The sequence below is a fragment of the Mauremys reevesii genome, linkage group 1 (assembly GCF_016161935.1).
Source record: "Mauremys reevesii isolate NIE-2019 linkage group 1, ASM1616193v1, whole genome shotgun sequence".
Classification (NCBI taxonomy): domain Eukaryota; kingdom Metazoa; phylum Chordata; order Testudines; family Geoemydidae; genus Mauremys; species Mauremys reevesii.
Window position 1 is genome coordinate 187,754,268 of NC_052623.1, and position 14,226 is coordinate 187,768,493.

The 14,226-nt window shown below is 41.4% G+C and overlaps 1 long non-coding RNA gene across 1 annotated transcript in view; it reads left to right on the top strand.

Moving 5' to 3' along the window:
• Nucleotides 1-8,079: 8,079 nt before the first annotated feature.
• LOC120393895 overlaps nt 8,080-14,226 on the top strand; it is a 29,160-nt gene continuing 23,013 nt past the window's right edge. The window contains exon 1 of the long non-coding RNA XR_005592195.1: nt 8,080-8,189. This is a non-coding gene — a long non-coding RNA (uncharacterized LOC120393895). The remainder of the gene's footprint in view (nt 8,190-14,226) is intronic.

Sequence of the window (14,226 nt, forward strand, 5' to 3'; positions counted from 1 at the left end):
TTCTCACACACGAAACCTTGAGCCAGTACTATCCACCTACACATAAGCAAGGTTTCTGCACATAGATCCACCTGGAGTTAAAGGTCTCGATTCTAAAGTGCACTTTCTGAATGGTACTGCCATTTTATGCCTCCTGAATTTTGGGCTGAGACATGCCTGGGATAAACTAGAGCTGTCACAGTGGAAAATATTTTTTAAATGAAATTAATAAGTAGGGGAAGGAAAATGGGTCTGTTCTGACTGAGGAGAGAAAAAAATGTAGAAATGTTGAAAATTTTCATAAAATAGTGTTTCTGTTTTTTTACCAACTCTGGTATTTATTTTAGTTAATTACTTTGGGATTTCCAAGTAACGCTCAATGAACTATGATATATTTCATGAACTGCTGGTTGTGATTTTGTTTTTCAAATATCTAGAAGCAGGATTGCTCCCTCCTGCCCTTCCCTCCACACATGGTTTCAAACACGTAGGAGGGGCCTGTGATGAAGGAGAGATCTGCACGGATTCCTTGGAGTTCGTACTTGATTGTTCTATTGGGGTGGAGCATGGTGTGGTCCTCTGCAGAGTGACCCATGAACAAAGTACCAGCATCCCTAAGATCTCTGCAGATTTTGCAGGAGGCCAGGGCCATTTGTCCAGAGGGTGACCAACTTACTGGAAGTTTGTGGCACACTGCCTCAAATGGAGCTGCAGAAGCAGGACTCTCCTGGAAGTACCTGTGGGGGGATCCTGACCTCAAACTGAGGCTGTCTTATCTTTTCTGGGTAAGATCCGCAGAATGTGAAGGAGGGGATGGTGTTGTGCATGTCTCTGTCCCTATACCAACCCAACTTGATGTCAGGGGGCTTATTCCTTCACCCTCTTACTTCCCTGGTCCTTCTTGCATGAACAGAGAGCAACAATACCCAAAGTCCAAAGGCACAAACAATTCAATGTTTGTTGGGGTGAACTTCCAGCAAGCATGATTCCAGTTTCCTTTCTTAGTGTCCCCCTTCCCAGCTCTGACACCACAGAGCCTGTGTCCCTGTTTCTGTTCCCATCCCCTGTTCCCATTTCCCCCTTTAGTAAAACATGATCCCAATTCCCCCATCCCCAGTCCCTGTTCCCATTCCCCCCACACTTCCTGATTGACTGCAGACTATATAGTAAAACTTGAATTCTGCTTAGCTATACCTTAACCAATCATTTTACTGAAATTTAACTAACCTCTCCTTTAACTACATCGACCACATTCCCATGCGTACGTGGTTGCGGAGTGCTTTAAGTGTAATTGGCATACAGTACCTATCACACGTCCCTATAATTTGTACCAAAATAGGTTTTTCTAAGTCCGCTAGTTTAGAGTATAACTTGTAGGATTTGGTACTTCTTATCCTTGCAATGGAAGCCTTTGATTCAGAGTGAATTTGAGTCAGTATGATGTTGCTTATGCTATCAGTGTAGTGCAGGCTGTGATATTTGTTCTCGACATATTATTCATAATATATGGCCTCCAATGACATCTCTGTCAAATGTACTTTAACCTTCTTCAGGGTTGTGAACGATGCTTCAGGAATTTTATTAATATGTCCATCTACCGAATTGTACATGGTGCAGTGACTTACACCGCATCCCATGGGCATGGAGCTGTGGACATAAATAGGATAATGTGTTAGCATCTGGTCTTTGGAGGGCTACAGTAGATCTGGGGGAAAATTGAATAATTGACTGCACTTCTGCACATGCCCAGCCAGACAGCATCTGCTCGATTCAGACCTTTTATATACAATACAATCTGAATAACCTAGCCAGTCCAAAAGCAACCAATAGTTCCTTTTGCCCCTTCTTCAGCTTTCCAAAATGTGGAAAAGGATCTGTGTAAGTGGACCTTTATGCCAACCCAGAACTTCAGAGAGTTAATAAATATGCAAGGTCTTAAAAAAAAAAAAAGGAACTAGACTGTAGGTTGTGGACGGGGGGCTCTACCCAATAGACAAAAGATCTGGAAGATGTTTGCTTAATTTTTTCCTCCAGTAGTACCTCTCTGTTAAACGTATTTTGACTCAGTAAACATATTCGGTATTAGATCATTTATGGATAAATAAAGCACCCTGAAAATAAGGCCTGTTTTGAATCCATTTACATTTCCCAAATTCTAGACAAAATTCACTGTTTCTTTCAACAGCTTCTGTCTTTCATATGGGAAAAAAATTAAAACACTAGGATTTGGGATTGTCATAAACAGATAGTTAAGGGTTAATGTCTCTTTTACCTGTAAAGGGCTAAGAAGCTCAGTAAACCTGGCTGACACCTGACCAGAGGACCAATAAGGGGACAAGATACTTTCAAATCTTGGTGGAGGGAAGTCTTTTGTTTGTGCTCTTTGTTTGGGGGTTGTTCGCTCTTGGGACTGAGGAGAGAAAAAAATGTAGAAATGTTTCAAACTTGTAAGTAATAGCCAGGCAAGGCGTGTTAGTCTTATGTTTGTTTTCTCAACTTGTAAATGTTCCTTTTTGCTGAGAGGATTTTACCTCTGTTTGCTGTAACTTTGAACCTAAGGCTAGAGGGGGTTCCTCTGGGCTATACAAATCTGATTACCCTGTAAAGTATTTTCCATCCTGATTTTACAGAGATAATTTTTACCTTTCTTTCTTTAATTAAAGGCCTTCTTTTTAAGAACCTGATTGATTTTTTCCCCTTGTGTTAAGATCCAAGGGGATTGGATCTGGACTCACCAGGAATTGTGATGGTTAAATTCTCCTTGTGTTAAGATCCAAGGGGTTGGGTCGGTGTTCACCAGGAACTTGATGAAAAAGCCTCTCAAGGCTACCCAGGGAGGGGAAGGTTTTGGGGGGACAGAAAGTGATCCAGACACTGAAATTTCTGGATGGTGGCAGTGTTACCAGATCTAACCTAGTAATTAAGCTTAGAAGTGTCCATGCAGCTCCCCACATCTGTACCCTAAAGTTCAGAGTGGAGGAGGATTCTTGACAGTTATAATGCTGCAAACATTTTTCTTCAAACATTTGCTACAGATTATAATGATTTTGCTTCAGCCACGTCATGCTCCTTTTGTGTTTGCTTTCTGCAAGTATTTTTGTCATCCAATTTTACTAACACAATTGTTCATAGAAAGTGACTTTCATACGGCACGCAACAATTCACAGAAACTGGATTTTAAAATAATATGCACAAGTATTTGCATCAGAAATATTGACACTCATCCAATCAGTAACAAATCAGTGTGACTTAATCAATCAATCACAGCTAACCATCACAGCTCAAATACTTCTAGTGAATGGAAGTTTTGTGTTTGATTTCAGTAGAATAGTATTTATTCATAGTGCACAGAGAATATGCCAGAATAAGGTTCACAATCAATCCAGAGTTACAATAATTCATAATGTTCAAATACTTTCTTATAAATAAATACATTAGATGAAATAACGGTCTGCTCATTGACATACCACAAGAAGGGGAAAAAATTAGTCACTATTCATTAAGAATTATTCTCTCATCTCTATAACAACTATTTAAACAGATGAAATTCTTTTCAGATGTTTTTCTTTGGCTGGTAATCATACTGCACAGCAAAGAAACTCTTTCTATATTGTTAAGCTGTGAGATAGAGAACATCCAGTACCTCTGTATTCCTAGGTCAACATTTAAAGAGGAGGAAAAAATGACATTTAATCAGAATTATTTTCACTTTGCAGGTTTTATTATGCATGCAGAACCACAAATCAGTCCCACAAAGATTATGTTATTCCTTTCTGTGCTACAGAACAGCTCGCTGTTGATGATTTGCTTTTTGTAAATGGTCCATTATATTAACAGAAAAGCCAGGCATTGTTTACTACTGAACTCACTATGCCTTGAGGATTTTTTCCCCACCATGAAATATAGTAGCTCTTCAGATTAGTAGTTAGAAGAAAGTTTGCTTTATAGAAAAGACCCTATCATTTATACATGATTTCATGTACATGGCATCTTTGTCGTGTTAGGTTTGAAAATACTCCCCCGCAGCTACTGACGAGGGTTCTCAGATTTTTTAAATGCTTTTCAGTTATTCGCTTTTCATGCAAAGTCTGGAATTTCATATAACAATAAAATTAAGCTGCTTTTAGGAAAATTGCAGTGCCTCATCCTCACTCTAGAAAGCTAATTGAAATTGGGACTCATCTGATCTGTTGGTTTATGCAGAGCATACAGAAAACATTGAAGCCAACATTTTGGTGACAGATATAGCGTCTCCGTTCACTAGAAAATCTGTCTTTCTAATTTTGATTCTTTAAGCCGTAAACATTAATGAAAAGGAGACACATACCTCTATCAGTGGTTTACAGCTTCCCTAAACTGACCCGACTTTTTAATGAGTACTTTGTTTGGCATTCAAAGCATTCATGTTATGACCCATCTTGGACTATAAGGAGGATAGAAAGCTGGCTAGATTGTTGGGCTCAATGGGTAGTGATCAATGGCTCGATATCTAGTTGGCAGCCAGTATCAAGTTGCATGCCCCAGGGCTCAATCCCAGAGACGGTTTTGTTCAACATCTTTATTAACGATCTGGATGATAGTATGAATTGCACCCTCAGCAAGTTCGCAGATGACATTAACCTGGGGGGAGAGGTAGATACATTGGAGGGTAGGGATAGGGTCCAGAGTGACCTAGATAAATTGGAGGATTGCGCCAAAAGAAATCTGATAAGGTTCAACAAGGACAAGTGCAGAGTCCTGCACTTAGGAAGGAAGAATCCCATGCACTGCTACAGGCTGGGGACCGACTGTCTAAGCAGCAGTTCTGCAGAAAAGGACCTTGGGATTACAGTGGACGAGAAGCTGGATATGAGTCAACAGTGTGCCCTTGTTACCAAGAAGGCCAACGGCATATTGGGCTGTATTAGTAGGAACATTGCCAGTGGCTGGAGGGAAGTGATTATTCTCATTCCAGTGCTTCACCACCCTCCTCGTGAAATTTTTTTCCTAATATCCAACCTAAACCTCCCCCACTGCAACTTGAGACCATTACTCCTTGTTCTGTCATCTGCTACCACTGAGAACTGTCTACATCCATCCTCTTTGGAACCCCCTTTCAGGTAGCTGAAAGCAGCTATCAAATCCCCCCTCATTCTTCTGTTCTGTAGACTAAACAATCCCAGTTCCCTCAGCCTCTCCTCATAAGTCATGTGCTCCAGCCCCCTAATCATTTTTGTTGCCCTCCGCTGGACTCTTTTCAATTTTTCCACATCCTTCTTGTAGTGTGGGGCCCAAAACTGGACACAGTACTCCAGATGAGGCCTCACCAATGCTGAATAGAGGGGAATGATCACATCCCTCGATCTGCTGGCAATGCCCCAATTTATACAGCCCAACAAGGGCACACTGTTGACGCATATCCAGCTTCTCATCCACTGTAACCCATAGGTCCTTTCCTGCAGAACTGCTGCCTAGCCATTCAGTACCTAGTCTGTAGCAGTGCATGGGATTCTTCCGTCCTAAGTGCAGGACTCTGCACTTGTCGTTGTTGAACCTCATCAGATTTCAGGATAACTGCATTAATTATCAGTAGGTCCCAGATTATTTTGCAGTTCCTTGCCAAAAAGAGATTTGTGCCTATTATCCTAACACTGTCACAAATCTGTTTTGGTTATGTTTGGCATTTCACATTGAATGATCTCTTAGAATATGTGCTAACTACTTATGCTAAACTATCTGTTTGATCTTTTATGTAGCTGTGACACTCTGAGTACCTTTCCCAGACCTGGAGAGGAGCTCTGTGTAGCTTGAAATCTCGTCTCTCTCCCTCAACAGAAGTTGGTTCAATAAAAGTTATTGCCTCAGCCATCTTGTCCCAGGATATTGGAGAGAGAGACATGGCTACAGCAACATTGCATACAACATTGGAAATATATGATCATTCCAATAATTTCTGGGAGAGAAGGGCCCAGTTGCCCAGTTCAAAACTCAAATGGGTCACTGGCCTAGCATGGCATGAGCTGCCATCCGCTGGCAGATGGACCATGGGAGTATACCTTGTAGGGTCACTGCTTAGCAAAGAAACTAGAATTTACACCATGCTGTTAATACACTGTAGTCAGTAGTCTAGGGAACCTGTGTTCCTATTAGTCTGCCATGTCAAAGTCTACCCAGATACACGTTTGATTTGAATTGGCAAGGAACATTCACTGCTTACCCACCACCCATCTTATTTTGATAAGTTATATAATAAAGCTGAAGCCTTTTTAGTCCTTTCTTCCTGTAGACAAGCAGGTCTGCCTCTTCAGTAGATGTATCCCAAGTGGCAAGAGGATGGTGATGTATTAGATGATGGATGGAAAAATTCAGGCTGTTGCCATAACTTAGGGTGGAGTATCCCATAGTCAAAAAAGCATGAATATCTGATCAGTTCCAGGATTTTCTTATGAGCCAGATGCTAAGATTGTAAATACAAGTGGTACAAAGTTACTGCCTCTTTTGCTTCCATCTTGTACATGCTGTACTGTTGTTTTTTGGAATCAGCAGAGAATTACAGGCGACAGGTGCTGATCTGGATATTTTTATCCTTTTGCATATATTTTTTTTTAGTTCTGTATTTATCCATCCTTTCCTTCCTCATCTCTCCTGCTCCAGCCTTTATGTCTGAGTTCTGTACATGATATTACTTAGATTATTTTTCATTAAACTGTATTGAAAAGGTAGGGCATTTGTCAGGGCAGAATATTGCCCAGGCTCAGGTGGTGTTCCTGGGACTGAAGCTGAAGGTTGAGTGCTGCAACAACTAGCAAATTCATATTATTATAAATCGTATTGTGGGCTGTGAAGAGGCACTATTTTTGCCTTTTCTAGTAAAAAGGAAATTTGAGGCATATAAAATCATAAATCTATGGTAAGTGGAATAGGAGAGAAGAACCTTTAAGCAGATGATGAGAAATTATAAACTACAAAATATAAACGAGAAACAGTTTTCTTTTTACTCCAGACTCTGAAGCAAAGAAATTGTTTAAAATATAAGTCATTACAGAAAAGAAAATGATTAACCAAACAGTAGTGACACTTAAGAGGAAATAATTGGATCAGTTCTTGTTCTGTGCAGACTGCTTCACCCATCCATAGCTTTTACATAGTCCTTTTGCATTTGTATAATTTAATGTACCCATTCTTATTCCAAACATATTCCATATTTTGGTTTTCAAATCTAGAATTTGTTCATGGCATAAACCTCCAGTCAAAATCCATAATGCAACCATTTTATCCTCCAAGTCACTCTTTGAAACTGTACCTGTGCTATCATGCATATGTTATATGGCTATCTGAAAACACCTATGCAGATGGTGAGTTGTGGCTACTTCTCCTAATTGGCAAAAGATTTGCACACATCCTATTATTTTTTCCCCTGTCTTCCCCAAACCCTGTTCTGACCCACTTGTTTGTCTCATCTGTTAGGTATTGACTTTTAGACTGTAAACTCTTTGGGACAGGCACCGTCACCTCCAATATGTTTGTACAGCAGCTAGAGCAGTGAAGCCCAAACAGTTTGGCCTCTAAGTGTCACTGCAATATAACTGTTTAAGAGTAAAGATAAAGAACTGGCTTTCTTGTCCTTCCTTCATCTGCAATAGCACATATTCATTTTATAAACTGTGAATATCTATGTATCTGAGACACTGAGACAATAGCACATATTCATTTTATAAACTGAGAATATCTATGTGTCTTCACTGCATGCTAAGCTCGGGCTGAACACTGAGTTTTCCCATTAACACAGTATGCATCTATACATTCACATGCCACTATTAGTGCTCCAGAGCAAGACAGGCACCATCCTCTGAACTATAGGGCTGGCCACAAGGTTGCTTTTGTCATGTGTTGCTACCTTGAGGTTAATGCAGTCAGTGAGTACATGCACTGATGAACTCCCACAACAACTGGGATATCATGGTCCTCCAATCCCTTGCCATAATCCCACTGGAGATACATTCCTTTGTACTGCCTTCCCATCTTCCTGTGCTCTGACCCCTGACTGGAAGTTGTCTACCTTAATATACCTCTTCTCAGTTTCACAGCCCACCCTGCTTGCATATTCTTCAGGCTCACCCACCTCCGGTGTTTGGAAAAGCAGAATAATGACCCCTGCTAGGACAGTCTGTTGCCAGGCATCCACTTGGCTGAATGAACACACCAGAATCGTGGAAGGGGCTTCAACCAAAGTGAGTAAAACCCCTTCATTTTAACAGTAAAAAAAGGAACACAGGGTGGTATGAAGGGTATATTTCATAAGCTGGAGGAACACCATGGGATTGAGAAGACCAGACAACAGCGCAGGGAGAAGATAAAGGGGCTGAAGGTGATCTCCTGGAAGACAAGGGATAAGAATAAGATCTGACAGTGCCAGTTTTAGGAGGAATTGGACTGTATTCTGAGTGCACATGTGAGTGCAGAGCCCCATTTCAGCATGGACCCATCTGTGGAGTCAACGTGGGTGTGGTTTAAAACCTGGATGTTTGCAAAGATATGAAACAGGCTGCCCTGGACACCCAGCAGGGTGAGGGAAAGGTGGCAGAGGCAGACTTGGGTGGTGCTAGCCTCAGCGGGGAGCTAATCCCTGACTCACAGGAGCTATTCCCCCTCTATGACCTAGTTAGACCACAACACAGTGGGGGTTTCCCAAAGCAAACAAGTAGGGGAGAACTCACCATCTCGAGCTGGTAAGATGGAGGCTGCCCTTTTTGTTATTATTTTGAAAGTTATTACAAAATACTAGGATGGTATAAACATGTGGCCTTTCCTTTGTGGCAACTCTGCAAGTGGTCCCTCACTTCAGTTTCCCTGAGTCCCCAGTAATTCAATGAAGCTTATCCTGTAGACCATCAACATAGTTTAACAACAAAAAATAGTGCAAAAGTCCCAAAGCATAGTCCATATCATCCCAGTGCAAGTAGTCCTTAAAAATCACATTTCCTCTTGGCCATTGACAAACACCTAACAAACACCATATTCTGGCATGCTCCACCACACCCAGACTCTTTGTCAGTCCTCCTCTGTCCCTCTGCCTGGACAGACACCCTAGCCATTTCTTCCTGGGTGCAACTTTGTTCTTCCCAACGGGAACTTCCTCAGCCTTTCTGCTGGGACCATCCTGGACAGGGAAGAATCCTTCACTCCTCCAGCCCTCTTACTGTTTCTCAGAGTCTAAATTCTCCAGCAAGGAGACGTCAGCTGGTAAGCCCCTCCACTGTTCCCCCTTCCTTCAGCCTTGACTGGCCCTTGGCTCTGACCTTTCACCTTAGGGCCAGCGGGCAACTCCCACTGCTGCTGCTGCTCCTGCCTTCAGCACTCCATCTCTGGTTCTCTGCCTTGGGGATGTCAACCAGCAAACCCCTCTTGCTGCTCCCCTGCCTTAAGCTTTCTCCACCCTCTGTGTCTGGCAGCTCTCCTCTCCTGTTGTTGTCATTGTTGTCATCTTCTACTTCCATTTTATGGCATAGCAGACTCACATTCTGAGTCAATAACCACCTGGAGCTGCATTTCATGATATATAGTTATAGTCTCTTTCTTTTCCCTTTTTTTTTTTAATTCTGTAGATTTCTTTATGGTGACCCATTTTCCTGATGCTTTTACCAGGTATTTTAGAGTCAACTTCATCACTTTTAGGTCCCTGAGTTTGTCATACAACCCCGCCCCCCCATTAATGATATACTTGTTATACTCCCAGAGGACATGATCAATCATTTCTCTGACCTTGCATGTCTCTCACAGCTCATCTTTGTGTTTACTAATTAAGGTCAAGTTAGTGTTTAAACCACAGTGTCTGATAAGTATTTGGTGTAGAACTACCTCACTGTTTCACTCAAGTTCTTGCAGTATGTCAGCATTTTCAATTCCAGGGCATACCTCGTGAAATATTTACCCATTTGTTTCTTTTGTCCGTACTTCCTACCACTCCTCACTTAGTTCTTTTTTAATGTTTTACAGCTTTTTTGCTACTTTGAATGCTATCTCATTTCCTGCTATCCCAAAATGCGCTAGAGTCCATGCTATTTCAGTTTACTCCTATCTGTGCAATTCTGTTGTTAGTAACAATATTTCATTATTTGTATCAGTTCAGCTATCTGATTTCCCATTTTTGATTTCCAGTAGTCCTAATTGCCAATCTGACAACATGGCAACAGAGGTAAGTTGCACGTTCAGTACCCAATATAATATCAACATTGTCCCTGTTACTTCAGCCATCATAACAGTGACAAAATTTGACAGTCTAATGAATTTGTTTATTCCAAGTGTTGTGACACAGAATGCTGTCCCCACTCTCCTGGTTTTCTCATCTTTAAACCCATCCATAAATATTTAACAATGTTTTCCCCATTTATCACACAAATATAGATTTGCTAAATTTTATACAGTTAGCGCTCCTTTTCCCCTTTTAAATTCATTATATAGTTCCACATTTATATCAGAGGTGGGTATGATTTTCCAACTATAATGCATTTTCCCATGGTTATATATGCTAAATTCTTTTAGATCTTTCTTTACTCTGACTTTGCCCATACTTTGGGTCCCCCCCACCCATGTTGTCCACTGAATATCCAGCATTATTCATATATTTCAGTGTTTCCATCTTCCTTGTTCATCTTCCCTGTGACTTTTGTCCAAAAGGCTAAGTCCAGTAATTTCATTCTTAATGCTACAGGCCTTTCACCAGCAGCTATCTGCATTACACACAAAGGGTCATGATGCAGGCACCACATGCAATGCATCATGACTTGGGTTGGATTGCATGTAGTTGTGTTTTTTTTTTTTGATGCTGAACTAAATGATTTGTGTATGGATGCCATGATTGGTCTTACTAATGACCTGTAAAGCATTAACATTGTTTTTTTTATCTGTGCCCCAAGTAGGGTGACCAGATGACAAGAACAAAATATCGGGACACATGGAGGGGGACCACCGCCAAAGCAAAAAAAAAAAGTGCAAAATATTGGGACAAATGGTGTCTCAATCATACATCGGTCGGGATACAAGACAAACAACTAAATATCGGGACAGTCCCGATTTTATTGGGATGTCTGGTCACCCTAGCCCAGAGTTTCTCAAACAGGGGTCGCCGCTAGTGTAGGGAAAGCCTCTGGTGGGCTGGGCCGGTGTGTTTACCTGCCCCGTTCACAGGTCCGGCCAATCGCGGCTCCCACTGGCCGCAGATCGCTTCTCCAAGCCAATTGGAGCTGCTGGAAGCAGTGCAGGCCGAGGGATGTACCCTGTTTGAGAAACCCTGCCATAGCCACAAGGGGTTCTGAAAATACTTAAGTAGATTGATTTTACTTCTACATTTATCTACAGTATTTTCAATGCAATCCTTCCATGTTAGCTTGCTATCAAATGTTACACCCAGGGATTTGTATAGCTATTTACTGTCCACGTAAAGACAGTTTACACTCTTTTTTTAATTTTCTTTTTAGTGAATATCATTCCTTTAATTTTGAGAATTGAAAATTTAAAGCCCCATGATTTTCCATTCTGCATTTTTCCTAAGTGCTTCATTGAGTCACTTCTCAGATATTTCCTGGTTTTTGTTTTTAGCCCATATGGCACAATCATCTGCAAACAAGGAAATGCCTGTGCACATCCTTTTTGGGCTACTGTTTATCATTGTATTGAATAAGCTAGAGCTGATGACACCCCCATAAATGAAGTGCCATTTGTGATTGTATCTATGCTAGAGTAGGATTTCCCTATTCTGACCTGCATAGTTCTTTTACTTAAGTCCTTTATCCACTGATAAAGTCATCCATTCTTCTGACTCCTCCCTGACCTTTTGTAGCCCCCCAGGTGCTGTCCTGCCCTCTTTATTTGTCCAAATGAGAGTACCTGGAATGGAACAGGAGAGCTGAGACCAGTTTCACTTGATGGGGCCAGCTGCCCTGCTACAGATTGGTTTATTCCACTGTAGTCCTAGCTTCTCCTTCATCTGTGGGTGGAAGTATCACCATTATGCTTGCGTCCTCTCTCCCTGGTTAGCCCCTTCCTCTCTCCTGATTCTAAATTCTTAGTTTAAACTGGTGAACACATGGTGAGAAAAGGAAAGAAAGAAGAACAGCAGCACCAGCATTTTACAGTGACTGACTGCACTGGTTTTTTTGTTGTTGTTGGTTTTGTTTTTGCTTTTTCACGAAAACACATAATACTCTAAGTGCTTTGGGGCAGGAACTGCCTCTTACTATGAGCAATGGATCTGCTCACTAAGGAAACTCGGTACATTCCTTTGTACTAGAGGTTCTCCTTTCAACTTGGTTCCCATGTTAGTTTTGAAACACATAGCGATGAAAAACACAGATGTCTGATGAGGAGCACTAGGAATGGAAAACCTTCCTGATCATTGAAAAGTTTATCGAAAGCAGTGGTTCTCAAACTGTGGGTTGGGACCCCAAAGTGGGTCACGAGCCCATTTTAATGGGGTCATCAGGGGCTGGCTTAGACCTGCTGGCACTCAGGGCCAAAGCCCAAACCCCAAAGCCAGAGTTTCTGGTGGAGAGATGTCCGGCCTTACAGTGCTGGTTGTTCCTTGTTTCCAGCTGCTAGAGTGCATTAAAATAAGTTAATTGCATTTAAAATATATTTCTGACTTTTGGTTTTTTATTCCTTTCAACAGTACTGTAGTTCCCATGGGTATGTTAATTGTATTTTAATAAGTTATATTTGTGATGTTGCACTCCATAATTCTTTATGGAAATATTCTTATGAATGTACATATGACATAAATGGAATATGTTTATGCTACATATGCCATGTAAAATATCTCTGTAAAGGTTATGATCTACTGAATATATTCATCCTATTTGTATGCATGTATCATTTTTGTATTTGAAGTTATGAATATTGGCTGTGTACTTGTTTGAGATTAAATAGCCTTAGTAAAGCATTTGGTCAGCTTCTTGAGAAAAGACTATTCTCAGTAAGTGCCCAATCAAGAAACACTTAATCCAACAATGAACTTGGAGATGCCACTCCACATCTGAGCTTTCCCAGGAATGTGGCCTGGCTGGTAAGGAACTCAGTCATGCATGGACATGTGAGTAGTTACGGACCTTGAGGTCAATGGCAATTGGGACAAATTACAACATGGTTTTACGAAAGGTAGATCGTGCCAAACCAACCTGATCTCCTTCTTTGAGAAAGTAGCAGATTTTTTAGACAAAGGAAATGCGGTGGATCTAATATATCTTGATTTCAGTAAGGCGTTTGATACGGTACCACATGAAGAATTACTGGTTAAATTGGAAAAGATGGGGATCGAAATGAAAATCCAGAGGTGGATAAGGAACTGGTTAAAGGGGAGACTGCAGCGGGTCGTACTGAAAGGTGATCTGTCGGGTTGGAGGGAGGTTACCAGTGGAGTTCCTCAAGGTTCGGTTTTGGGTCCGATCTTATTCAATCTATTTATCACTGACCTTGGAACCAAAAGTAGGAGTGGGCTGATAAAGTTTGTGGATGACACGAAGTTGGGAGGTATTGCCAATTCGGAGAAGGATCGGGATATCCTCCAGGGAGATTTGGGTGACCTTGTAAACTGGAGTATTAGTAATAGGATGAAGTTCAATAGTGAGAAGTGTAAGGTTATGCATTTAGGGATGACTAACAGGAATTTTAGTTATAAGCTGGGGACTCACCAGTTGGAAGTAACGGAAGAGGAGAAGGACCTCGGAGTCCTGGTTGATCGCAGGATGACTATGAGTCGGCAATGTGATGTGGCCGTTAAAAAAGCTAATGCATTAGGCGAGGTATTTCTAGTAGAGATAAGGAGGTGCTAGTCCCGTTATACAAGGCGTTGGTGAGACCTCATTTGGAGTGCTGTGTGCAGTTTTGGTCTCCCATGTTTAAGAAGGATGAATTCAAACTGGAACGGGTAGAAAGAAGGGCCACTAGAATGATCCAAGGAATGGAAAGCCTGTCGTATGAAAGGAGACTTGAGGAGCTCAGTTTGTTTTCCTTAACCAAAAGAAGGTTGAGAGGAGATATGATTGCTCTCTTTAAATATATCAGAGGGATAAATACCAGGGAGGGAGAGGAATTATTTCAGCTCAGTACTAATGTGGACACGAGAACAAATGGATATAAATTGGCAGTCGGGAAGTTTAGGCTTGAAATTAGACGAAGGTTTCTAACCATCGGGAGTGAAATTCTGGAACAGCCTACCAAGGGAAACAGTGGGGGCGAAGGACCTCTCTGACTTTAAGATTAAGCTTGATAAGT